Source organism: Muscardinus avellanarius (assembly GCF_963383645.1).
Source record: "Muscardinus avellanarius genome assembly, chromosome: X".
In the NCBI taxonomy this organism is placed as follows: Eukaryota; Metazoa; Chordata; class Mammalia; order Rodentia; family Gliridae; genus Muscardinus; species Muscardinus avellanarius.
This window is the reverse complement of record NC_137792.1, coordinates 5,362,179-5,387,818: the sequence shown is the minus strand read 5'-3', so window position 1 is coordinate 5,387,818 and position 25,640 is coordinate 5,362,179. Positions and strand designations below refer to the sequence as shown.

The 25,640-nt window shown below is 39.6% G+C and overlaps 1 pseudogene across 1 annotated transcript; it reads right to left on the bottom strand.

The window, feature by feature from the left end:
* Window positions 1-5,949: 5,949 nt before the first annotated feature.
* Window positions 5,950-14,821, bottom strand: LOC308279447 (kinesin-like protein KIF2C; annotated as a pseudogene). Its single transcript has 4 exons — window positions 14,093-14,821; window positions 7,536-7,817; window positions 6,606-7,325; window positions 5,950-6,405 (listed from the first exon to the last, which is right to left on the bottom strand). The product of its transcript is annotated as a kinesin-like protein KIF2C (transcript).
* Between the last annotated feature and the right edge of the window lie 10,819 nt (window positions 14,822-25,640).

Below are 25,640 nucleotides of genomic sequence, written 5' to 3'. Positions count from 1 at the left end.
TCGTGTCCACCTGGTGATACAATCAGTTGTGTCCATGCCCTTTCTTTCATTTCTTTCTTTTCTTTTCTTTCCTTTTTTTGAGACAAGGTCCTGCTACATTGCCCAGGCTAACCTGCAAGCCCCAAGGCTCAAGTGGTCCCCCTGCCTCAGCCAAGTAGCTGAGAGTACAGGCAAACCCCACCAGGACACCAGGTCCCCTAGCAGAGCCCCAATTTAGTTCAGACGTTTGGCCTCCCACATTCTGAGTAGGCCTCCCACTAGGGCCAGGCCTAGGTGAAACTTGATCAGGCTAAACAGTAGGATTCACTTCACAGATACAATGGAAGCAGCTGGGAGAGTTTTAAAATACTGTTGCCAGGCATTATGATTTTGTTTCCAAAGTTGCAGCTGGTGTCAATAGTAAGTTAAGCTGAGAAGTACCAGTCTAAACCAATCATGGTCATCCCTTTCCTCTTGCAGTGACTGGTTTAGGTATGATCATGTGATATACTTCTGTCCAATGAGAAGTCTTCATAGCCTGAAAACAGGTGAGAGGAGGGTACTTCTGGAGAAAATTTCCCCTCCATTCCCCAAAAGAAATAGATGGGCCATCTTATCTACTCTTTCTCCCTGGGTGTTATGATCTGCATGAGAATATAAGTTGGTGCTGCAGCAAACATGGGCATCATGGAGCGGGTCATAGTCATTGAAGCTCTCAACATGTGGGAGACCAAAGGTATGGCTTGCTCACCTATGTTACGAATGCCCCTGACTCACCAAGTTAATCAAAATCCTGCTGGGTCAACTCCAGGCTCCTTGCTATGTGGTATAATGAACCCCTGTGCAGCCCCAAACATCTTGATCACACATCTTTTGCAGCTTTAGAGTTACTTTACTGGCATCTAGCTTGTTACTCTTTGTGATATTAACAAGTAGGACCTTCAACAGTGAGAATGTGTTTTTCCATGGATGTGTAGACATCATTGGATGGTATGTTTGAAATAGAATGTCACATGTATTCAGAAGTAAATAGGTTTGGGGTTAACCAGTCACCATTTGTGATAAGGTTTTAATGGCAATGTCTATTCTATTTTAAAAACAAGCTTAAATTAATTCCTGAATCAACTCATTTATAAAGTTAAGAAAAATATCTGACCTCACAACCAAATGACCTTAAAATTTATTATTATTATTATTATTATTATTATTATTATTATTATGGTCTATGGTCTTATGCAACACAGACCTCCATTTTAATAATGTGTTTTGCAATTACTGAATATTCTGTGTATGTGTGTGTGTGTGTGTGTATGTGTGTGTGTGTGTGTATACGTGGGTGTGTTGCTGGAGATAGAATCCAGAAGCATCCTACCTTTGAGTTATACTCCCAGATATTTTTTATTGTTTATTTGAACAGGGTCTCATAAATTGCTGAAAACCTCAGTAAATTGCTGAGGCTGGCTTTGAACCTGCTATTCTCCTGTCTCAGTTTCTCAAGTACTGGGGTTACAGGCAAGCCACCATGGCCATCTAGTTACTGAATATTCTGATAAAGTTGCAGTGATTCTTTTACAAAGGTTGTGATGCATTTTTATCCTTATTGTTACCTCTCAAGTCAAATATAAATGGCCTATATTGCTTCTTTGCTCCTAGCCCTAATTCTTCAAATAATACATGGATGTTTTTCTAACGCTAAACCAAGTGCACTAATTTGTACTTCTATTAAAAGAGTTCCAGAATAAGAATATGAATGCCTTCCAGCCCAAGAACACACTTGTTGAAATTGAATTGAAGAAGCTGGGTTTATTGCTCGTTTCAGCCAGGGAGAAGCTGCACCACACAAAGGGGTTATCAAAGGCTTGCTGGAACCAGATGTGGTGGCGCATATTTGTAATCCCAGTACTTGGGAGGCTGAGACAGGAGGATCACAGGCTGTAGCCAGCCTCAGCAACTTAATCAGGCCATCCAAAACTTAGTGAGACACTGTTTCAAAATAAAAAAAAAATACAGTTGGGGGTATAACTCGAAGGTAGAATGCCCCAAATTTCAACCCACAGAATGCCCACACACACACACCCAAGGCTTATTGGAGGGTTTGGGTTTGTGGGCATCTCATCAAATAGGGGTTATAAAGGCTTATTGGAGGACTTGGGCTTGTGTCAGGTTAATCCACGAGGGGTTAATGAAGCAGGGCTTTGCTCTAGATTGGATACTGTCAAGGGAAAGAGATTTTATACTCAGGTATTTGAGTAAGTCCTGCCTAAAAGGAGGAAAGATGAGCTTGAAACTGAAACTACAGTTGGCAGAGAAGCAGCTGCCACTCCCGTTAGCCTGGAGAAGAACCTGCTTTGGATCTTGGAGAGTATTTTTGCTTGTGATCAGGCGTGATTATAGAATGGTCTTGTTTGGGTTTTGATCCATTACAGTCACTAAGTGTTTTTTTCTCATATTCTGTGACATGGTTTATGGCTGATAGAAAAACAGCCAGGCCCAACTATGTCTGCCTGACCAGATCCTAGATGGCAGGAGCTGCTCATTTGTTTTTTGCTCTGTTTTGTTTGTTGTTGTTGCTGCTGTTTGTGGTTTTTTTTGTTATTGTTTGGTTTGCTTCATGTTCGAAATTAGTTGAGTGCTTACTACTATGCTGAACATTTTACACATTCAGATCAAACTGACTTCATAACCTTATGAGGTGATATTATGAACATTCAGATATAACAAATGTAGGAACTGAGATCTTAAATGCTAACCAACTTCTCCCAAGTTGGTGTGTTAGTTCAAGCTGATGATCATGTTTTCAACTGCTCCTCTCCACAAAACCACACAGCTGTGCTTGGGCAGTAAGACTCAAGACTTAAGTCACTGTCACTTTATAAATAGCAAGAGTATTAATATATGTCAGGTCTATCTTGGGCTAGAAGCCAATCACAAGTCTGAAATAAATTATAGCAGCACACCTATATACAGGACAATTTAAAAATGATGTAAAAGATATGTACTGACATAGGAAACCTGCTAATAATATAGTAACAAGAACAGCACATTATGAAACAACTTGAAGTTTCAACTGCAGTTTCGACCCCTTGATCAAAATATCAGGGTGAGGCTCCACCATCTGTGTGCCAAGAGTTGAAACTTTTATATATAGGCTGAGCCTGGGGTTCATTCATTTTTGGGGGTTGCACTTAAGGTTGAACATGGGGGCATTCTAACCAGCTGTACCCCCTCCCTATTTTATTTTTTATTTTGTAACAGGGTCTCAACAAGTTGCAGAGGGCCTTGCTAAATTGTTGAGGCTGACTTCAAACCTGTGATCCTCCAGTCTCAACCTCCTGAGTACTGAGACTACTCCCATGTGCCACTACAACTAGCTGAGCTTAGGATTCTATCTGAGGGGAAGACCATCTTAGGTAATTTCCTATTACACAGCCAGGAACTTTAATGTCAACACTCAGGATATAATCAACCTGATGAATTCAGAGCTGCGGGGTGCAGTTATCTAACATTCTCTTACGACATTTTGTTGAACTGGGTTCAGTTAATGCTTTTGAACATGGTGACATGATTATCTACATCCATTGGCAAGTTTGAATAAAGCCCCTTTGGGCATAAGATTTGCCCATAGTGAGAAGTTCAAAAAATAGCATTCAGTCCTCAACCTTGTTATTTGAGATTAAACTTTCCGAGCCAGGCATGGTGATGTATGCCTCTAATCCTAGTACTTAGGAAGCTGAGACAGGAGGAGCACAGGTTTGAGAACAGCCTCAGCAATAAAGCAAAACTTTCAGCAACCTAGAGAGACCTTGTTTCAAATAAAAATAAAAAGCCGGGCGTGGTGGTGCATGTTTGTAATCCCAGCATTTCGGAGGCGGAGACCAGAGGATAGCGGTTAGCAGACAGCCTCAGCTACTTAGTGAGGCCCTTTGCAACTCAGTGAGACCCTGTTTCAGAAAACAAAACAAAACAAAAGACTAAAAATTAGGGCTGGGTGTGTAGCTTGGGGTACACCACCCCTGGGTTCCATCCCCAGTACTGCCAAAAAAAAAAAAGAATTTAAGACGGGCGTGGTGGCTCAGGCTTGTAATTCCAGTGCTTGGGAGACTGAGAAAGAAGGATCTCACAGGTTTGAAGCCAGCCTCAGCTACTGAGTGAGGCTCTCAGCAACTTAGTGAGACCCTGTTTCCAAAGAAAATATAAAATAGGTCTGGGAGTATAGCCCAGAGGTAGAAAGCCCCTGGGTTCCACTCCACCAGTACCACAAAAATAAAATATAAACTCAGGTAGAATGCCCCTGGGTACAATCTCCAATAACACACGCATTCACAAACACACACACACAAGATTAAGTGTACAAATACGAAGCTTATTCTGAGTTATAGAACCAGACAGTAATAGCTATTTTCAAGGGGCTACAGGTAAAATTTTTCCTTTTGTCCTTTAGCCCAGTCTCCTCAGGTAGATTTTATTATCTCCACTTAAAAACAAGGAAACTAAGGCTTAAGCAATGCTAAGGAGCTTGCCCAGGGTGGCCCATGAATACACATCAGAGGACAAGGTGTTTTCCAAGCTTATTCTAATTCCCAGAGCTTGCTGTCTCAGTTTATTCATTAACCTCGCAAAGAGTTTAACCAGCAAAGAAAGAGGCTTGTAAACCCTAAAAAGGTTTCAAATAGCAATGTCTTTGAAGGGCTAGGAAATCTGTGCTCTCTGCACCTGTGACATATCAAATTAGCACCCGCATGGGGAATGTTATTTGCATCAAAAGGACACCAGCCTTGCAGGCCTGGGATCACTTTAGACTTCATGCTATTGAGTCTGTCTGCTAGAAAAGCCATATTGCAAGAGAATCCTTACAGTTAGGATTCCAGAGACAGTTACAGAAAATAATTTCCCAAAAGATCCATATTCTCAAGTCACTTTTTAAAAAGTTTGACTGAAACAATAACAAGAGTCCCCAAATGCCACAACCGCTGAAAGAGTAAAGCCAAATTGAACTTTGGTATAAGAATTTTAAAGGAACACTGAATATCTTATCTACCTGAAATTTGCTTTATTGATGACACATTTCTGAGTAAAATGACTCTGCCCTTGACACATTTCACATAAAAATGACTTTGAAATATGAATAATAAAGCTATTATGAGTTGTATGTTATGAATTATTGATGAACCTTAACAGATGAATAAAACACACATAAGCTGTAAATTAAGCTATTAACCATATTCTCTAAACTGTTAGTTCCTGATCGTATAAATGTTCACAATTCCAGCTAATCTTTTTTACCATTCCAGTTAGTGGGTTTTTTATTATAGTAGAAAAATGTCTTTTGTTTCCTGTAATTTACATTTTAAAGTTTTTGAGGAAGAAATGGTAAAGAAACGAGCTATACTGTAATATTTGTTATTGGTTTTCATTTCTCCTAGGAATCATGCTCTATGTATGCTTTTTATTTTTTTTTTTTGTCTTTATTGTTAGACACGATGTAGAAGCATATAAAACAGAAAATAATAGGATCCTCTTGGGCCTCAAGTAAAGGAAAAGGGCCTTCCCAAGAACTTTTCTTAAAGACATACAAGTATTCGGACCAAGGGTAATGGAAGTTAGGCCTGAGCCAGCAGAGAACTGGACTAAAGGCTCCTCCTCTCTCCTCAGAACCAGGACAAACCTGGGGAGCCTCTGCCAGCAGCCAGTCCACACAGGCACGACACTGTGCCTGGGAAAGCTACCCAGACTGTAGTCCTCTTGATGGAGAGAAGGGCAAAGCACAGGTAAATAAAAGTGCCTCCCTTCACCCAACTTAGGAAAGGAGAGTGTGGTACAGCCACCCTGACTGCCCTGGGCCCAATGCCTGATGCTCGACATTTATCCAAAACTGCTGCAGCCCAGCCCACCAGCTGCCTGAAGTTTGCTGTGGAGGGTCCTGGAGGGGAGGAGGCTGTGTGAAACCAAACACATCTTTATTTGCAGTCTTCACTGGGGCCCTTTCTTGCTGCTTATTTGTTTGCTAGCCTGCTCTTCCAGCTGCATGGCCAGGCACAAGGCCTTGATGACATCGTGCAGGTCTGAGAGGTACTTTGCTTGCCGGGCCACAGCAGACTCTGCTTTGTTCACAAAGTTATCTAGGATGTCATTGGGCTGGTTGGATATTTCAGAGAGCTCCAGCCAGCCTGGTCCTTGCTGAATAATCTTCTTAAGTACTTCTATGGCCTTCTCCTCCAGCTCCCTGATCTAAGTCATGGCTTCATTAAAGTTGGACAACTGGGAAGATAGTTCCTCCTCCTCCTTGGAGAAATTGGTCACCAGGGACCCGTTAGAACAGGCTTCCATGCCTTCTGTTTCTATCTGAGTTGGCTGTTCTCCACTGGGCCCACTGTGGGGGCTCAGCTCCTTGACTCCGTCAATGTATCGTAATGTATTTAAAGTATACTCACACCCGGCACGGTGGTGCACACTTGTAATCCCCGCGCTTGGGAGGTGAAGACAGGAGGATCGCGGTGGTTCAAAGCCAGCCTTGCTGGCTTAAGAGACCCTGTATCCAAATAAAAATATACAAAATAGGTCTGAGAGTATAGCCCAGAAGTCGGAGGGTTTCCAGGAACCCCGGTACCACCAAAAAAAAAAATGTATTCACAGGAGCATATGCCTGGTGAGATCATGACAATCATGCAAGTCCTTGAGTTCTCCCCAATAAAGGAGTTCCTCAGCACCTGAGTCAGCTTGTATTCACGAAAAGGGATGTTAGCCTTGTTCTGCCCCAGGGCCCTGATGCTCTCCTTCAGGGCCAAGATACTCTTGTTGATTTCCGTACCCTCCATGTGGATCTGCCGGTCAGCACTGGAAGTGTCTGCACCTTGCTCGTTTACTGCCAGGTCCACCAAAGAGAACTTGCCATGCACTCTCCCTTTGGCTCAAAGAATAATTTGGAAACAGGCACCCACATGGGAGCAGGAGGAATTAGAGTTGGCAAACATCTGCCCAGAGGTCCTGCAGGCACTGCCCAGTTCCAGCATCTTGATGACATCATCAGCAGAGTTAACCAGGTGTTCCTGCAGCCCTACCACCTGCACCTGTTGCTTGCCATCCTCTAGTACACACAGCTTGGCCTTCTTATTGAGTAGGTCGAATAGCTTCCCATTTTAGATTGCAAAGAAGGTCACATAGACTTCCAGGCCCAGGTTCTGGTAATGGGGCTGATTCTTCAGGAGGAAGACATCACAGGAGGCCATGGCATAGATAATTTTGGATGCATTCTGCGCTTTACCAGACAAGTCTCCACCCATAATCTGAGTCTTGCCACTTCCTGTCTGCCCATATGCAAAACAAGTTTTTTCTCCTTCCAAAATTGTCTGTACCCAGCCGGGTGTGAAGGCACAAGCTTGTAATCCCCACACTTGAGAGGTAAAGACAGGAGGATCATGCAAGCTTGAGGCCAGCCTAGAAACAGGAGACCCTGTTTCCAAATAAGAATATAAAAATAGGTCTGGGAGTGTAGCCCGGAGGTAGAAGGGTTTCCAGGAACCCCAATACCACCAAAAGAAAAAGAAAATTGTCTGTACCAGTGGTCTTGCTGTGAACCTGTAGACGACTTTGTTTGAAGCTGTTTCATCAAATACAAAGTCAAAGAAAAATGCTTGGTTCTCTAGACACTTTGTTAAGTCTACTTTTAATTTGGTTTCATGTACCAAGAGGATTCACTTGCTGGGAACAGAAATCACATAGATTTCTTTCTTGGCCAGTTCTTGTTTATTCAGCGGCCACTTTCTAACACACACACAGATCCTGTGCTCTTCGATAGGATCAGTCACAGCAAGTGGATGGCATTCCAGAGTAGTCCAAAACTCTTTAATGATTGTGGGGAGCCATTAAGTTTTTCCCCTTATCTTTATTAAAAGAATACTTCTAACTCTCCTTTGCTCAGCGACTGTCCTTTGCCCAGAGTCAACAAGGTTTGGGGTCATGGAAAGTTCAAAGTAAAAGGTCTGACAGAAGATCAGGTGGTGATGGCACGAGGGTATTGATTGACCTGCTCGTGATGTATGCGCTTAGGTGGTGATGACACGAGGGATTGATTGACTTGAAACTGTATAAATATGACAGAAGAAATAAACCTGGGATCAGCCAGTAGAGATATCAACCTGGGAGTGGATTGGTGATCCTTTCATGCTTGAATTAAAATTATTTGAATTAAATTCTTAGAATTGAATTCTTTCATCCTCACTCCTCTCTTCAGAACCCATACTTTTGCTGGCTTGCTCTGGCAGGTGGTGACCCATATGGGGACATTCTGAAACTGAGGATCCAGTGAAGAATACCGCTGAATAGAAAAAGAGCGGTGAGTAACATGGAAGTTGTAATATACAATGGGTCAAAAAATTAGTCTTTTTTTGTACATATGTTAAGAGACATGCTTTGCGTTAGGAAAACTAAGATAGAACATGAAGGCGCTATGCCTTCACTTCCTAAGGAAGATGAGGATACTGAAGAAGAGGAGCAGCTTGAGGAAGCTGCTCGGTACCATAGAAATGAGTTAGGGGCTTATCCAGATATTCCAGAAACTCCGGAGCCTAATTTTTGTATAAAGCAATTACAGGTAGCCATAGAGACTTTAACTAAATGAGTAGGTCAGATAGCTCCTTCAAATAGTGAAAAGGGAGGACCTCAACAATATTCTCCTATTATCAGCAATATAAACCTTCAAAATTCTCCCACTGTAGCATTTGCTAAACAAAGCATTAAAAAACCCAGACCTTTATCTTTAACATCACCACTTCAAGTGGCTATAAATCGGGCTGCAGAAAATGGAGAAGATACTAGAGGATTCAGAGTTTTCCCGGTTACTGAAGACCCTGATGTTTAAGGAGGTGTTATTAGAGGACATAGACCCTTTCCTTTCAAACAATTAAAAGAATTAATTTTGGCTTTTGCTCAATATGGGCCAACGACACCTTTTACTCAAGCCAAGTTAGAATCTCTCTCTATGGTGTCTTTGTGTCCTTCTGATTGGAAACAGATAGCCTGAGCCTGTTTATCAGGGGGGATGATTTTTTATTATGGAAGTCTGAATTTGCAGAACAATACCAATCTATAGCAGATTTTAATGTAGTTCAGGGAATACCTATAAATTTTGATATGTTAGCAGGAGAAGGGCAATTTAGGGAGACGGCTCAACAATTAGAATTTAGTCTAGCTTCTTATGCTCAGACCAATGCTTCTGCATGTCGAGCATGGAACAAGTTGCCCTATTCAGAAAAAAAAAACTGAAAATTTTTCGAAAATAAGACAAGGACCAGATGAGCCATATCGGGTGTTTGTAGCCAGGTTATTACAAACTGCTAGTTGATTGATAGGCGACAGTGAAGCAGGGTTGTTGCTCATAAAACAATTAGCCTTTGAGAATGGTAATACTGTTTGTCAAGCAGCCTTATGTCCTTTTAGAAAGAAAGTCTGTCTGATTATATTCGGTTATGTTCCAATATAGGACCAGCATATACACAGGGATTAGCTATGGCTGCGGCATTACAAGGGAAAACTGTACAAGAAATCCTTTTCCAACAACATAAAAAATCAGGACCTAAGAATAATATGGTTAAATGCTATGGGTGTGGACGAAATGGTCATTTGGTTAAGAACTGGCCATAGAGGTAGAGTGCTAGTAATAAACGAGACCCAGGCTTATGCCCTCGATGTAGAAGAGGGAAGCATTGGGCTAAGGAATGTAAATCAAGGACTGATGCACAAGGGAATCAGCTCCTGTCAGAAACAGGAGGAGGGGCCCGCCTCAGGCCCCGCAGCAACAATGACATGGGGCACTTCAGACAGCTGTACCACAGCAGGACAACTCTCAACAAAACAAACCTTTCAGGACTTACTCAGAGCAACCCCAGGCAGCGCAGGATTGGACCTCTGTGCCTCCACCTATACAGTATTAACTCCCAGAATGGGAATGCAAGTCCTTCCTACTGGTGTTTATGGTCGGTTACCTAAAGGGACACTAGGCTTCTTGTTAGGACAAAGTAGTGTCACCACGAAGGGAATTATAGTAGCCTCTGGAGTAGTTGATTCTGACTATGAAGGAGAAATAAAAAATATGACACATTCCCCTCAAGGTATAGCTGTTATTAATGCAGGTCAACTGGCACAATTAGTATTGCTACCTCGGGTGCAAACTAATAATAGTGTTCAGAGATCTAAACGAGGTCAAAGGAGATTTGGCTCATCAGATGCATTTTGGGTCCAAGCGATTGGAAATCAAAGACCAAAATTAAAATTGTTTATTAATGGGAAAGAATTTTCAGGGTTATTAGACACGGGAGCAGATGTTTCTGTCATAACAGCTGATTTATGGCCTAACAAGTGGCCTAAGCATTCTTCCCTCACTCACCTTAAAGGCATAGAACAGACGCAAAACCCTGAACAAAGCAGTGATTGGCTTACATGGAGAGATGAGGAAGGCCATACTGGAGTTTTTTAGCCCTATATCATCCCAGGACTTCCTGTTAACTTATGGGGCCGAGATGTTATGCAGAACATGGGTGTATATATTTATAGCCCCAGCCCTATAGTGACAGCAAAAGTTTGATCAAGGACTTTTACCAGAGATGGGTCTAGGGATAAATAATCAGGGTATTATAGAACCTTTATAGCTTCATTTACAACACCCTCGAGCAGGTCTAGGGTATTTTTAGAAGTAGCTGTTGACCAGCCTGTACTCCATGGCAATCCTATTACTTGGAAAATGAGGAACCGGTCTGGATTGATCAATGGCCTCTAACCTTAGAAAAAATTAAAGCCGCAGAGCAGTTAGTACAGGAACAGCTTGACTACAGCCATATAGAAAGTTCTAACTCCCCTTGGAATTCACCCATATTTGTCATTAAGAAAAAATCTGGTAAGTGGAGACTGTTACAAGATTTAAGGCAAGTTAATAAAACTATGAAATTAATGGGAGCTTTACAGCCTTGACTACCCAATCCATCAGTTATCCCCCAAAAAACTTATAAAATAATTTTAGGTTTAAAGCACTGCTTTTATACTCTACCTTTAGCCCCACAAGATTGTAAGAGATTTGCCTTTAGTGTTCCATCTACAAATTAAAGAGCAAAGGTATCAGTCGAAGGTGCTCAGTAAATGGTGAATAATCCAACTCTGTGTCAAAATTTTGTTGCACAGGCTATGGCTACTGTCAGAAAATCCTATAAACCTGTATATATGATAAATTGTATAGATGCTATTTTATTAGCACATACAGATGAAGGAATTTTATTATCAGCTTATGCTACCTTACAAACTGCATTACACAGTAATGGTTTGATTATACCTTCCGGAAATTGGCTAGACCATCTTTAAATATTACTACTGGAGAATCAAAACCTTTATTCGATATCTTGAAAGGTGAATCAGACCCAACTTCCTCAGATCTCAATAGAGGAAGGATGTGCTGCTCTTAAAAAGTTGAATTGGCTAATGAATGTCAAAGAAAACAGTACATTGACTATTGACATCAGCACATACACCCACTGCTGTTTTGTGGCAGGATGGACCATTAATGTGGATACATTTACCCACTACTCCAAGCAGAGTTTTAATGCCATACTGGGAATTAGTTGCCTGCTTGGTGTGTTCTATCAGATCAGAATCTATAAAATATTTTGGTAAATAGCCTTCACTTATTAGTGTTCCTTTTACTAAACAACAAGTACAATGGCTTTTTCAGAATGCTGTTTCATGGGCTATTGCTTTTGCATCCTTTATTGGAGAAATTGACAATCATTTACTTCATGATAAATTATTACAGTTTGTTAATAAACATGCTCTTATATTTTCTAAAATAATTCACGCTACTCCCATACCTTAATCGGTCTTGGTATTTACTGATGGCTCCTCAAATGGTAAGGCATCTTATGTAATTAATAAAATAGTACTATAATTCAAACATCTTTTACATCTGCTCAAATGGCAGAATTACATGCAGTAGTGGCTGTTTTTCAATATCTATCTGATATGCCTTTTAATTTATATACTAATAGTTTATATATAGCTAGTGCCCTTCAAGCATTGGAAACTGTACCATATATTGATATGCATAATAAATTGATAGGTAACTTATTTCTTCAAATTCAAACTCAGATCTTATCACACCAGCATCTTTGTTTTGTTGGGCACATAGGAGCACATTCTGCCCTACCTGGTCCTTTGGCAGAAGGTAATCAAATTGCTAACGATGATACAAAGTTAGTCTGCCCCTCTCAGTTGGAACAGGCTCAGCGATCACATTCTTTACATCATCAAAATAGTGCTGGTCTGCGTAAACAGTTTTAAATTACTCGAGAAGCTTGACAAATTGTTAAACACTGCCCTATATGTCCAGAGTATTTGCCTGTTCCTCATTTAGGTGTAAATCCACGGGGATTGGTCCCCAATAATCTATGGTAAATGAATGTTATGCACATTTCCACCTTTGGTAAGCAAAAGTATGTTCATGTGTCTATTGATACTTTTTCAGCTTTTATTTTGGCTACAGCCCAAACTGGGGAGGCTGCTAAGCATGTGATTTCCCATTGTTTAAAATGTTTTTCTTTCTTAGGTCTTCCTACCTACATTAAAACTGATAATGGTTCAGGATATACTAGTATGGTTTTAAATTATTTTGTAATACATATAGTATTCAACATATTATACGTATACCCTATAATCCTCAAAGACAGGGCATTCTAGAACATGCCCACAATTCTTTGAAAACAACACTTTTGAAAATAAATAAAAAGGGGGAGTTATATCCCCATTCACCACTGAACTATTTAAATCATGCTCTTTTTATTCTTAATTTCTTGAATGCTGACAAAACTGGTCGCACAGCAGCAGATAGATATTGGCATCCATCCTCCAAAAACAATTTTGCCCTAGTAAAATGGAAAGATCCTTGCATAGGAATTTGGAAAGGTCCTGGCCCTGTACTAATATGGGGACGAGGGCATGTTTGTGTTTTCTCACAGGATGAAGATAATGCACGGTGGATACCTGAGCGGCTAGTGCAACATATGGATCAAGCAAAAATGGAAGACTCTAGGATTAATGCTGATGATGCTCTAGCTTCAATGATGAATGAAACATGGACTTACATTCCAGATCATCCCATACTTCATCCAGCTGTTTGGGAACAACGGGAGATCACTGTCTTCAGTGACAACTCATGATTTCTGGGACTTCGTGCTTTGAACTTTACACCCATTACAGAAACTTTTAATTATTCTGGACAAAGAATTTGTTCACCCTTATGTTTTTCTAAAAATGTCAAGAAGATGGGATGCCTGCCATTGACACCCGTGGTATTGCAGTCAAGTACAAAGTAAATGTGCTGTTAATGGTGTGGTTTTGTGGGGCCCTGGTTACACAGGGAAAGAAGATAAAAATGTTAGCCCACCAATAACTTGATTACCCTGTTAAACTGATTTAACATGTAGAGGAGAAAATGTCTTACTGAAATACCTATTTTTCATGATATTCCCAATACCTTGTTTATTAGAGACTCGGGACAAAGTGTTGTCTTAGGACAAAGTGAGAACATTTTTATTCAGCAGAAGTGCAACATTTACATTTTAAAAGTACCCCTATGTAAGAGGCTGGTAGTCGATGACGGGTAAGATTTCCTTGGGACAAGGAAACCTAAGACAGGATATACAGCTTATAGCTCTGTATTATACAAAGACGGGTAATCCTTGATACCAGAAGGAAACAATCTAAGACAGGCACAGTCTTCTTTGAATATAATAAGGAAGGGTGAACTGTGGGGAGCCATTAAGGTTTTCCCCTTATCTTTACTAAACGAATACTTGACTGTCCTTCACTCAGTTGACTGTCCTTTGCCCAGAGTCAACAAGGTTTGGGGTCATGGAAAATTCAAAGTAAAAGTTCTGAAAGATCAGGTGGTGATGGCATGAGGGATTGATTGACCTGAAATTGTATAAATATGACAGGAGAAATAAACCCAGGATCAGCCAGTAGAGATATGGACCCGGGAGTGGACTGGCAATTCTTCCATGCTTGAATTAAAATTCTTTGAATTAATTCTTAGAATTGAATTCTTTCATCCTCACTCCTCTCTTCAGAACCTCACTTTTGCCATCTGGCTCCGGCAAATCATCCAGGCAAACTCCAAGTTTGGAAAGCTACTGTCATACTCCTGGGCTCGCTTTATTCTCATTTCAGTATGCTGAGCTCTCTTCTCTTCTCACTTGTTCTTCATTTTTTCCTATTCCTTCACAAGACATGATTTCCTCTGAACTGAGTTAACAGGGTTTGCAGAAGAGTTGCCTCGGATGGAGTGGACTTGCTCTTCCAACTCCTCGCTGACCATCGCCAATGGTATTTCAGCCGCTGCAGGGCAGCAGGGCCTAGGGGGGCCAGTGGGAACTGAAAACTGCTTGCAGGAGTTTGTAGACACAGGCAACTCCACCTCCATATCATTCTCCTGAGTGGTGATGCGAACCTCCGGGACAGTGGACATGAGAGTGAAGTGGCTTCGAAGACCTTCTTTTGGAGCAGGAATTTTGGAGTTGACTGATCTGCATTTTTGTTTCTGGACTGTTAAATTTTTTTGGAGTGGCAAATTATCCTTTGAGTATAAGGAAAGAAGATGTAAGAGTTCTGGGTTTATTGCAGCCACATCATCAAAATCAATCTCTTTGTGCTTTGTGGTAATACCTCGTGTCCATTCCATTGACACACAGGATTTCTCCAGACTCACAGTACTTATACTTGCACTATGAATTAAACCATTCCTGTGTTGGATCTTGATGGAGAGGCCAGGAAACAAGCGGCCCTGAAGTGACAAGTCCATTGGCATTTGGAAGTCCTGGTTTGCAAGCTGGAAGTGGCACCAAATCTTCCTGTTGTTCCTTGGCTATGTCCACTACTCAAAATTCCTGCTGACTCTTGAGTCTTCAAGTCAGATCTCACTAGCTCCTTCACTAGCACCTTACTAAGACCTTCACCTTTTATCTATGTATGCTTTTTAATTCAAATCTATAATTCATGTTTATAAGGTGTCATGTTAATGTTTTCATAACAGGATCTCATAACAAATTACTATGTGAGACAGTAATAAATGAATCATCAACATATTAGCTCAACCATCAAATTAAAAATTGACTTAGGTTACTCTTAATTATACTTTGATTGCATATAGTGAAATATGCCAAAATGGCATAAATGAAAATTATTTTCAGCCTATTTTTGACATATTAATAATTTATTACAAATATTTTTCTCTCTCTTTTTTGTAGTACTAGGGATTGAATCCAGAGGCATTCTACCTCTGAGCTACACCCCCAGCTCTATTTTTTATTTTGAAACAGGGTCTCTCTCACTAAATTGCTGAGGCTATCCTCTAACCTGTGATCCTCCTGTTTGATCTCAGCCTCCAAAGCACTGGGATTACAAGCATGTACTACCATGCCAAGCTTATAAGTACAATATTTTTGAAACCTTCAAACTTTTAGAGTTTTTTAATGATACACAGTTAAGCCCCCAATCTTTTATAAAAAATATCTTTTATTTTCTATTTTTTAGTACTAGAGAGTGAACCCAAGAGCATTCTGCTTCTGAACTCTACCACCAGCTATTTTTTTTTTATTTTTAAACTGGATCGTGCTAAGTTGCTGAGAATCTTTTTAAGTTGCTGAGGCTGACCTTGAACCTATGATCCTCCTATCTCAGCCTCCCAAGTACTGGGATTATAGGTGTGCACTACCATGTGCGCTTTAGCTCCCAATCTTGTTCTCTGTATATACACCACACTCCCAAATGAGAATTACCAGTCACAATGATGATGCTGAGGTATTGTCAGGTGTTTTCCTGCCATCCAAAGTATTAAGTTCTGATCATCACTGTATGTTTTGTGTGGTAGTGATCATACTTAGTCTGCCTAGCAAGACAAAGTGTGCCATATTCTTTATTATAGTAGCAGATCTTTCCTTGTGGCCACAGGTTAGACCCAGAGCCCAGACCTATTTCAAAGTTAAATCTTACCTCCTTGTCAAAGGGTTTGGCCAAAGCTGTAATCACCATGTTAGAACACAGTACCAAGGAGAATCATTTCAATTGTTCTTGCTACTTGGTCCTAGGTAGAAAGCAACTCAGGTGGACAGAAAGCAGCTGATGTTTTAGATATCATTTGCAGCCAAGAGGGCTAATGAATATTATCAACCTACTTGCCAACAAGTACTAATGAACAGAAGAAACCTACTGAACAACTGCTGATATGGTTACTTTTTAAAAATATATCACACAAGTACAACAGTTAGCCAAATTATCTTAGATATATTGTAACAAGGTTTGAAATAGAAAGGGTTTCTTTCCCAAGATTTGTACCAAATTTAACTTTTAACTTCTTATTTTCCTAGCCTTATTATTAACATTCACAAACATATCAAAGTCAGTCACTAAGCCAAATTGGAGAGAAGGGAGGGAATGGGGGTAGGAATTGGGAAAGGGCTAAATGTGTGATATGTGCATGTATGCCTCTACCAACCTGTACCCTACTAAGATGTATTATAACAATGTACCAATAAGTATTAAAAACACCAAAAAAGAGAAACAAATTTTTATTAGATGCTAAGGCAGGAAAATCACAGGTTTGCAACCAGCCTTAGCGACTTAGCAAGGTGCTCAGCAACTTAGTGAGACCCTATATCCAAATTAAAATAAATATATTAAAATTAAATATAGTTGTGGGAGGGAGTAGCTCAGAGGTAGGATGGTCCTGAGTTCAATCCCTAGCACCACACACACACACACACACACACACACACACACGTACACACAATTTAATAATGAAGAAAATGAATATTGGCTATAATGAGTATTATCCAGTCCTGAACCTGGCAGCTACTTCCTGTTCCATAACCACTGGTATGTCTCAGTAGGAGGCTAGAAAAGGATTGTGAAAGAGTATTTCTCAGGAAAAAAAATTGCAAAAGAAGTTAAAATATAAAAGTAATTCTGCTTTTCTTCACTTAATACTTGGTCTCACTTCATTGGCAAAAAATGGTGGCCAGTGAACCTGACTCTCAATCACTATGCACTCAGTGTATAAAATGTATACATTAATATATATGCATTTATTACAGCTAATTAATGGACATTGATTTTTGTTCTGTGGGAAGGCTGCACAAACAAGATAAGAATAACTTGAGACTATAAAAATATACAGCTGAAAAGGGTAGACTTTAAATTTCAGATTTTATTTAGTGTGTGTGTGTGTGTGTGTGTGTGTGTGTGTGTGTGTGTGTGTATGATACTGAGGATTGAAGTTGAGGACATTCTACCTCCAAGTTATACCCTCATCCCTATTTTATTCTTTTATTTTGAAACAGGGTTTCACCAAGTTATGGAGGGCCTCACTAAGTAGCTGAGGTTGTCTGTGAACCTGAGTTCCTCCTGTCTCAGTCTCCCAAGTACTAGGATTACAAGCATGCACCACCATGCCTGGGTTGTTATTTGGGATTTTTGTTAGACTCTGCATTAACTAATGCAAGAGGTAGTCAGACCTGCTACCCTAGTTCTTAGTGTTAGTGCTTTCCCAGAGTCCCATCTCAACCTTGCTCCTGGGGCCAACCTACAAAATGATGACTCCTGATATGTTATGATTTGGCTATGGAATGTACCCCAGAAAAGCCCATGTGTTGGTAACTCAAAAATGTTCAGAGGTGAAATAATTGATTCAGGACTAATTGCATTAGTAGATAAATCCACTGGTGGATTACTAATTTTAATGGAATTACTGGGTAGTTAACTATAGGAAGGTAGGCTGTGGCTGGAGAAGTAGATCACTGCGGGTGTGGCCTTGGGGACTATATCTGTTCTGTCCATGGCCCCCTTTCTCTACCTTCTCTCTCTTGTTTTGTTTGCCTTGAACAACTTCCTCCACTGTGCCTTGCTGCTGGGATGTTTCTGCCTTGAATTTGGTCAACTGTGGACTGAACCTCTGAAACCATAAGTCCAAATAAACTTCCTTCTCTAAGTTGTTGTTTTTTTTTCTTCTTCTTCTTCTTCTTCTTCTTCTTCTTCTTCTTCTTCTTCTTCTTCTTCTTCTTCTTCTTCTTCTTCTTCTTCTTCTTCTTCTTCTTCTTCTTCTTTTTATGGTCCTGGGGATGGAACCCAGGGGGTTTTGCCTCCGGGCTATACTCTCAGACCTACTTTTTTATTTTATTTGAAAACAGAGTCTCACTAAGTTGCTGAGAGCCTCACTAAGTAGCTGAGGCTGGCTCCGAACCTGTGTGATCCTCCTGTCTCAGTCTCCCAAGTGCAGGGATTACAAGCCTGAGCCACCACGACTGGCTTCTCTGAGTTGTTCTTGTCAGCTATTTTGGTTGCATCTGCCTAAAAGGCTAACTAATATATTATACCTGTCTCTATTCTGAGCTTCTCCCTGGTGTCAGATTCCTGTCTCTAAGCTTTGTGTTTGCTTTGTACTCATGGAATACTCGAAGCATCTAAATGCAGCAAGTCCAAACAGAACTCATCTTTTCCTAAATCTCCCATTGTGTCTGTCAATTTAGGTGACTATATCACTGTCGATCCCTATTCATTTTCTTCTTCACTCTGAGTTCAATCAGTGCTTCAATGCTAGGGTGCACAGATGGTCTTTTCAATAAATGGTACTAGATCAACTGTCTATATGAAAAAAAATCTTGCCCCCTACCTTAACTTTATGCAAAAATCTATTTCAGATGGATTGTAGACTTACATTTCAATTGGATTGTAGACTTACATGTATAAGGTAAAAACAATAAAACATTAGAAGAAAGCATAGGAAAATATTTTCATGACCTTGGAGATAAACAAAAAAATATTTTTGTATATGGTACTGGGGGTTGAACCCAAGGGAATTCTACCTTTGAGCTATACTCCCAGCCCTGATTTCCATTTAATTTGAAACAGAGTCTTGCTAAGTTGCTAAAGGTCTTGCTAGGTAGTAGAAGTTGGCTTTGAACCTGTGATCTTCCTGTTTTTTCTTCTCAGATACTGGGTTTATAGTAGTACACTACAACACCCAACTACAAAATGTTTTTTTTTTTAGCACAAAGCATTCATTAAAAAGAAAAAGTAGACTGCATTAAAACTAAGAATTTCTGTTCATCATAGGTCACCAACAAAATAGTTAAAAAAAAGTCATTGTAGGAGAGGATATTTGAAAAGGTGATGAACTTTAGTATGGAAATAAAAATTACCAGGATATCACTTTATTCCCCCTAAAATGCCTTAATTTGAAAACATATTTTAGAAACAAATTGTGATGAGATTGTGAGCAGCTGGAACACTGTAGGCGGAAGTGTAAGTTGAGACAACTACTTGTGAAAATTCTTTGGAAAGATTTATGAAATTTGAACATATAATGCCAAGTTGTATCTTAGTATTTATGGGGGATTGATTCCAGGATCCCCTGCAGATACCAAATCCTCATATGGCTAAAGTCCCTTGTAAAAAATAGGGTAGTAGTACTTAAGATGTAGCCAACACAATCCTCTTGTATACTTTAAATCATCTCTGGAAACATCTAATACCTAATTTATCAAAATTCTTTATATATTTAAAACATACATTTTCCTGCATATTTTCAATCCATAGTTGTGGAAGACCAACTTTACTGTGACATTAATTTTGAAATATTTGTACTCACATAATGAAATATCTTGGGGATAAGACCCAAGCCTGTATGACTATGTATATATGCCCTGCAGAAATGCATATATACATTTACCAAAAGGCATATTTAAGAATATTCACATTAGCACTCTTTGGAATAGCCCCACTCCAAACTGTCAGCTCTATGAGTATCAACTGCAGGGTGGATAAATTATAATATATTAATTCAGTGGAATAACCAGTGAAAATGCATCTTTCTCAAGAATATTATTAAGGCTGGACATGGGGGCACACATCTGTAATCCCAGCACTTGGGAGGCTGAGACAGGAGGATTGCAGGTTCAAGGCTAGTCTCAACAACTTAGCACATTCCTCAACAGCTTAATGAGACCCTGTTTCAAAATAAAGAATAAAAATAAGGCTGGAGGTGTGGCTCAGAGGTAGAATGCCCCTGGTTTCTATCCCCAGTACTGCAAAATAAATAAATAAATAAATAAATAAATAAATAAATAAATAAATGTAGGGCTGGAGCATAGCTCAGAGGTAGAATGCCCCTGGGTTCAATTTCCAGTACAACACACACATATCATTGAAAGAAGTCACATACTAAGCAATGCATAGTGGACAATTCTATTTATATAAAGTCCAAAATAGGCAAAAATGATGCACAGGGATAGATTGAAAGAGATAGTGCTTACCCTTGATTGAGGTTATATTCTAGGTTCTGGTGATATTCTTTTTCATGGTGTTGTCATCGGTAACCTTTGTAAAAATTTGTTGAGCTGTGCACTTATGATCTGCATGTGATGTGTTGATTTAAATTTTACTTAAAATAATTTTCTCACAAGAATAGGGAGAAAAAGATGCCACAGAAAAATGCTTAGAGAATGCTTAGAAATCAATGAATAAAAGATTGATGACCTAAAAGAAAAATAGGCAAAGCAAAATGTAGGCAAATAACATGGGAGAAATTATAGTGCAGATAGGATTTGAAAATATATATGTTTAGGGAAATGTATCTTCTAAAATATTAAATTTAATATTCTCATGTGGGCAGAAATATAAAGGCTAGGTGATATGATGTGTTGGAAAAGTCACCAAAAGGTACAAAGTCATATTCACTACTAGTGAGAGTGCAAATGGGAAAACAAATTGACCCAATACAGTAATTTAAGTTGTACTGGGCATGGTGGCTATAATGCCTGTAATACCAGCACTTGGGAGGCTAAAACAAGAGGATCATAGGTTCAAGGACAGCCTCGACAACATAGTGAGACTTTCAGCAACCTAGTGAGATCCTATTTCAAAATAAAAAAGTTAACAAGATCTTGGGATATAACTCCAAGGTAGAATGCCCCTGGATTCAATCCTCAGTACCACATACACACACACCACACAATGCACCTATTCTTTGATACACACACATGTGCACACACACACACACACACGCACACACACACACACACGCACAGAAGATGCACCTATTCTTTGATTCGCTAATTCTATATTTAGGTGTGGTATCTAAACCAAAAAATTTTTGTGGCTCTGGGGATAGAACCCAGGGGCATTCGACCTCCAAGCTATATCCCCAGCCCTTTGTTTTATTATTTATTTTGAAACAGGGTCTCACTAAGTTGCAGAAGGCCTCACTAAGTACCTGAGGCTGTCTGCGAACTGCCATCCTCCAGTCTCACCCTCCCAAATGCTGGGATTACAAGTGTGCACCACCACACCCAGCTTCTAAACAAATTTTAAATTTATGTAATAGGAAAAAAATATTAGAATGTTCTTTCTAGATTTGCCTATTATTGTAAAAAATATGAAAATGATTAAACATACGGTAAATGGGGAGTGAGTAAAATGAGTATCCTGTGTTCATGCAGTGGAATAGGATATGGCATTTAAAATCAGTATCCCTGGGAGTGGTGGTGCACGCTTGTAATCCCCGCGCTTGGGAGGCGGAGACAGGAGGATTGCGTAGGTTTGAAGCCAGCTGCGCTGGCTTAAGAGACCCTGTTTCCAAATAAAAAAGTATAAAATAGGTTTGGGAGTGTAGCCCAGAGGTAGAAGGGCTTCCAGGAACCCCAGTATCACCAAAAAAAAATAAATAAATAAATAAAAAAGAAAAAGAAAAAAAATCAGTATCATTTGGCCATTGTGTGTCAAAGCCATACTACTCAGCAAATCATATCTTTAAAACAAACAAAACCATAGTGTATATGATACAAGTTGAGGATCCTTAATCCAAAAATCCAAAATCCAAATGCTCCAAAATTGGAAAAAATTTTTATTGTTGACATGATGCCATAAATAGAAAACCCTACACCTGACCTCATGTGACAGATCACAGTCACAACACAGGCACCCCAAGAGTACTGCATACAGTTTCCTTGAGGCTTTGTTTATAAGATGTATGTGAGACATCTGTGAATTTCATGTTTAGGCTTGAGACACATCCCCATGATATTTTATTTTGTGTTTGCAAACATTTCCAAATCTCTCACCCGCAATCTGAAATCTGAAGTAATTCTGGCTTCAAGCATTTTGATATGGGATACCCAACCTATGTTTTAGTCAGATTTCTCATGGCCATGACCAAATATTGACAATAACAACTGAGAAGGGGAAGGGTTCATGGGGCTCACAGCTTTAGAGGTTTTAGTCCATAGGTCTGATTCAAAGGCATGAACAGCAATGTCAGTGGGTGGCAGTAGTGGCTGCCAAAAGGGATGTGGTGGAGCAATGTGGTTCTCAAATTGTGCTACTGAAAGAAAAGTATGCTGGGCATGATAGAGCATGCCTATAATCCCAGTATTTGGGAAGCTGAGACAGGAGGACTGCAGGTTCAAGGACAGCCTCAGTAAGTAGTGACACTCATCAACATAGTGAGCCTCTGTCTTAAAAATAAAAATGAAATAGGGCTAGAGGTGTAGCTGAGAGGTAGAATATTTCTGATTTCTGGCTTCAATCCCTAGTAACACACACACACACACACACACACACACACACACACAGGGAGAGAGAGAGAGAGAGAGAGAGAGAGAGAGAGAGAGAGAGAGAGAGAGACGAGGATAGGGCATCTGAGAAGATATATGTGTGTACATACATACATACATACATACATACCTCAAGACCACATCCCAGTGACCCACTTCATACAACCATGCCCCACCTCTGAACTTTGCTGCATGGGAGACATGCTTTTTACACATGAGCTTTTGGGGACATTTTAATTCCAACTATAATATTGCCCTCTTCCCCAGCTCCCCAAAGCTCAGGACCATCTCACAATGCAAAATTCATTCAGTCATATCCAATAGTGTCCATAATCTTAACAGTTTCAGCATCACTCAAAAGTCCAAGTCCAAAGTCTTCTCTGAGATTCAAGGCAAACATTCAGACGTGAGCCCCTGTAGAAAAACAAAGCAGGTTACATGATTGCGAAGTATAATTGCACAGAGTAAATATTCCCATTCCAAAAAAGGAGGAACAGAGGCATAGAAAGAACAGGTGGAAACAAGTAAGGCTGAAAACTAGTAGGGCAACATTGAGTCCTAGAGCTGTGGCATCTGGGGTACAGGGCTCCAAAAAGCTTCAGCATCCTTGTCTCTATCACCTTGCCAGTTGCTGCCAGTGTGCCTGCTCTCAGCTTGGTTCCATGGCCAAAAGCTGGCAGCCTTCCTCACCAGTTGTTCTACTTACTAGACATCTCTTAACTCTTGGGGTCTCAAATGCAGCTTCACTTTACAGTTTCATTGGTGACCCCCTCAGGACATACTCACATGGTGCCTGGTTTCCAAATAAAACCCTCCATCATACCTTAACTCTGGCAGCCTGCATTTCTGCAAAACCAGTACCATGTGGATGCTGCCAAGGACTGGGGCCACAGCTTCAATGACCTCTGAGTCCTTGGTGTCTGAACAAGCTGAAAGAATTCCTGGGAAAAAAGATTTTAGAAGGCTTCATGGAAGCAGGATACTCACAGAATCTCTTTAAATTGAACTTTTACTAACAAATTTCCAAGGTTATAACCTTGAATCGGCCTTGGCATCCCCTGATTGTCCAGATACCCTCAACTCATCATCCCCATTGGCTTTCTTAAGCGGACTTAACTCTTCAGAAACCACAACTTGCTTGGCCCCAATTTTCCATTGGCCTTTCTGGCTAAGCTACAAGTTTTCTACCCCTCACCCTTTTATCATAGTAAAAAAATGAGAGAATAAAGAAATAAAGGTATTTTTATTGATACTAAGGATTATACGCAGGGGCATTCTACCTCTGAGCTACAACCCTAGCTCTTTTTATCTCTTAGTTGAATAAGATACTCATGTCTAACTTATGAGATCGTTAGGAAGATTAAATGATAACATAAAGTACTTAGAACAGTGCCTGGTACATATAATAGTTTTTTTTGCCATCTTCCTCCTCATTATTATCAATCACTATTTTGCTTCTCAGATTCCTTCTGAACTCCATCAAATATAAACCATAAAATAGAAATGAACACTATTTTCAAAACTTTATTTCTTCTGCAGCAATGTTCAGGCAGGAGGACCCACCAAAAAAGATGTCAAAAAATGAGAGTAAACTTTTCTTATCACTGAAAAGAACCCATAAAGTTTTATAGTGGACCCAGTTTACAATGGGAGCGTTCTAAAGAGATCTGCATCTTTTCTACTCAGTAATACTTTGACACTAAGGAGAAACGTTTATGTTATAATGACTCTGTACTGTAAATTTTGCAGTTTGAAAGATGTGGCTGCACCAGAAGGAAAATACAGTGACCAAGAGAAAACAAGGATAAAGAGAATTATGTAGTGTGGCTACTTGGATCATTAATTTACTTAAAAGTATTAGTAGACCCTAGACACTGGAAGAGATAACAGCATAAGAATTCAGCCCCCAGCATCATGAAACCAAGATTAGTTGGGTAGAAAGATGAATTTACAATGAAGAAAATGTACTAAAAAGGGTGTTAATGGGGTATTTTATTAATTCAAAGAGGCAAGCAACTTCATTTCAAAGGGTCACAGAAGGGTGTCCCATGAAAGATTTTGTGCTGAACTTAGGGATTGGAAAGAAAAAGTTGGTAGTGAGGAGCTATAGATAGCTAGGTAGTTTAGGATGGGATCTACGATCTGGGAAGGTGAATAGTAGTAGACAGAGGTTAATATTGTTAAGACAATATACAATAAACTCCAAGCCAACATTATATTGAATGGTGAAAAAACTGTGGGGATTGCCTTTAAAATCAAGAACAAAACAAGTATGCCAACTACCACCATTCCTTTTCAATATAGTCCTTGAAACTCCTGACAGACTAATAAGACAAGAGAAGGATATCAAAAGAATTCAAATAAGAAAAGAACTAAAATTATCGTTATTTGTATATGACATGATCCTATATCTACAAGACCAAAAAATCTCAACCAAGAAACTAATAGAGCTGATTAACAAATTCAGCAAAGTAGCAGGATACAAAATAAGTCTTAAAAATTCAGTAACTTTTCTATATGCCAACCATGAATCCACAGAGAAAAAAAAAGAAAACAATTCCGTTCACAATAACCTCCAAACCAATAAAATATCTAGAAAGAAACCTAACCAAAGAGCTAAAAGACCTCTATAATGAAAATTATAAAACACTAAAGAAAGAAATTGAAGATCTTGGAAGATGGAAAGCTCTCTTACTTTTTGGATAGGCAGAATAAATATTATCAAAATGGCAATTTTACCAAAAGTGATCTATAGAGTCATTGAAATCCCTATCCAAATACCAGTGTTATTCTTTAGAGACCTATAAAATTCAGTCATAAATTTCATTTGGAGAAACAAAAGCCTCAGAATAGCCAAAGCCAGTTTAGGCAATAAGAACCATGAAGGAGGCATCACAATCCCTGACTTCAAATTATACTTTAAATCTATAGTAATAAAAACAGCATGGTTTTGGCACAAAACCAGGCAATAGACCAATGAAACAGAATAGAAGATATAAAAACAAACTCACACTCTTATGG